At 39.0% G+C, this 2,964-nt stretch overlaps 1 pseudogene; it reads right to left on the bottom strand.

Moving 5' to 3' along the window:
- Positions 1-874: 874 nt before the first annotated feature.
- On the bottom strand, positions 875-1,371 carry LOC112401859 (39S ribosomal protein L30, mitochondrial pseudogene; annotated as a pseudogene).
- Between the last annotated feature and the right edge of the window lie 1,593 nt (positions 1,372-2,964).

Here is a 2,964-nt window from a genome sequence, read left to right on the forward strand (position 1 = left end):
AACATTAGTCTACACCTAGTTGACCTTCATGCTCAGATCTTCCTCTGCCACGTACATAAACAACACCATTTCACCCTGGTCCCCAGTCTGAGCATTACGTGGCTTTCTATTGTGCCAAAACAAGTCATTCAATAGAGCAAAAGTCTATAAAATATAACCATCTGCTTTTGTTTAAATATAATATGAACAATTAAATTATACTGGAATTTTCCCTGAATTTCCCTCTTTGGGATAGTCTTTAAGCAACCTATAGACGTGTATAGTGGTTTGATATTATACCATGCCCAGACTTTGTTTATATTGGATCAAAATAGACATTAAGGGAGGAAAAAATGTAAAGATCCTAGTGTTTGATGTATCTAATGCAAATACTCCATCTCAGGGTCATAACTTTGTAAGTAGGAAATCCTACAATTACTTTTCCTTATACAACAGGTAAGTATAGAGTTAAGGCAGCTGCTTGAACATTTGTCCACCAGGATCTGCAACAGGACATAAAAGGCAGGTCAACATAGACCTTATAGCAAGGGCACATAGATAATGCACAGGGCACGTCATCATCTCAGAAATGGAAATACCATGAAAGCTCTGGACAAACATCTAAACTCAACTAAGACCACTTTAATATAAGTACATAGTAGATATCTAAGAATGCGATGCTTCATTGTGCTTCCTCTTGGATTATTGCGCTTGATTTTGGGTCACTGGCAAACTGCCACATGTGAAGAAGAGACCCCAGATACTGAAGGGATCTGGAAAATATCTTTATATTTCTTTTGATGACTAGAATTTAAAACATATTTTAATGAGAACACTTTCTCACCATCTTTACATAGAAATGACTTGCACTTTTTACTCTGAAGCTGCCAGGCCATCAGGACTTCTTTTCTTCCTGGTGCTCAGGGCTCTGAAGCCACGCCCCCATCAGTTCCCCAGTGCTCTTGAGGCACGTGTTGGCCATGTTCTCCTCCATTGGGAAAACTCGTGGCAGCTTCAGGGGCTTGATTCTTATCAAATGTTTAACCGCTTTCAGTTTTGCCTTCACCAAAGGGATATTCTTGTGAACTTGAGGAGTATGTGCTTTTTGTAACCCAAGCATCCTTATTAAATCTTTCTCCCAATATGGACGTCTTTTTGTACTTTTAATTCTGGTAACAATATGCAGCTTATGAGGTTGCTGTGGATCCCCACCATATTTTTCATGACCTTCAGGTGAAGGCTGAAAAACTTCATCTAGAATTCTTGACTTCGTAAATCTGTGACAAATCCAGTCTGTACAAAAAGAGGCTCCACACCTTTTGTCACCATTGATAGTGTGCCTGGGGGGCTCTGAACTATTGAGTGCAAAATCCTTGCCATGAGGGTGGTGACTGTTCTTAGAGATGGTGACTGCTAAATGTCTTTCCACCTGATGGGAAGTAGACTTCATAGAGGATACTTAGTGTGGAGGAAAGAACATTTGGGTGGGAGATGGTAGACGTTTTCAAGTAGAAATGGTTTACACCAGGGAGTAAAAAAGCATCACTTCAACTTTTTAAGGAGGATGCTTTGTCAGTTGGAACTCTTCTAGTTTAAACGCAAATTTTGTAATGTAATGAGGTCTGGGGTGAAATTGAAGCAGGAACTACAAAACTGCTTGGCAGGACATTCGAAATTGTTACATAGAGTTGGACATCCAAGTCAGTCAAATCTTGTGGCTTTGGATTCCAGATTCTCTTAAGTTCTATATTAGTGCTATGAGGTAGGTCATCTTAATACCATACTGCTTTAAAACCCAGCCTCAGAACACTGCACTTCCTGCTGAAAATATCAGTAGCCTCCTTCAAAGAGACATCTTGATTTTGCTAGATTCTTTTTCAGTGTTTGGCAGCTTGGTAAACTTTTTATTAGTCCACTTATTGTTGATTTTGCATTGTTTTGTTTTAAGCACAAAAGGGTGAAGTACTCAGTTGTGTGTTTTAAACTTTAGGGCTCTATCATGTTAAATCACAGATACCCGACATGGCTGAGTAAATGTTTACCTTCTAGAGCCAGCCTAAACAAAGAAAAACAACTGTCCCAAATAGTTTCTTTGCAGAATGATAACTAAAGGCTCTCTTTCCTGAAGTCTTAATCTTAATCTTAAATATTTGCTGTCCTAAATTAAGGAAAGTTATGTCTGTAGTCTTATTATCTGTTTTTCTTCATGCTCATCATAAATGCCAAAGGGTAATTCTTCCTAGAAAAATCAGTCTTTTGTGATAACGTGCAATGTGTTTTTAATTAATGAAGCTGCTTGATGCTGGCAGACTAGAAGCATCTTATCGTCACATGCTGGGGGAATTCATGCAGGGTCCTGTCTGTGCATGCTGAGCCCTGGAGCCAAAGAAAAATCTCCTGTCATTAACTGCACTGCCTAACTAGCCTACTTATTAAGAACCAAGCCATCAGTCATGCTGGATAAGCATATCAAGATATAAGGAGACGCCAGAAGCTGATGAAATATTTTGGCGAGAGCAATGACCAGTTTTGTTATAACAACTTGTGGTTCATCTCCAGTGTTCGGGGGAAAAAAAGTCATTTGATATTGCTCAATATTCTTGGGCAAAATGTAACTGTCATCTGAACCCAGAGGTAGAAAAGAGAATTTTTATTTGTTTGTTTTGTTTTGAAGGCAAAAGATGGTCTTTCAATATGGGGGACAGAGGGAGAGCCTTGAGTTGAGTCACTTCTCCTTTTTAATGGCCCTAACACCTGGTACAAGTTACCTGTCCCCTCCAGGACTCTGTTCCCTCCACCGGAAAATGAGGCTGAGAGTGCCCACTTCATGGTGACTACGTGGGATAAAGTGTTGAAAACACATTGTAGACTATAAGGACAAAGACGTTGTTACTCCTTCTTAAACTTATGATTATTTTAGACTCATAGAAAATTTCACCAAAGTGAGGGCTGGAAATAAACATTTCTAAATATTCATAAAAAGAA

Source organism: Neophocaena asiaeorientalis, unplaced genomic scaffold (assembly GCF_003031525.2).
Source record: "Neophocaena asiaeorientalis asiaeorientalis breed wild unplaced genomic scaffold, Neophocaena_asiaeorientalis_V1.1 scaffold137, whole genome shotgun sequence".
NCBI lineage: Eukaryota > Metazoa > Chordata > Mammalia > Artiodactyla > Phocoenidae > Neophocaena > Neophocaena asiaeorientalis.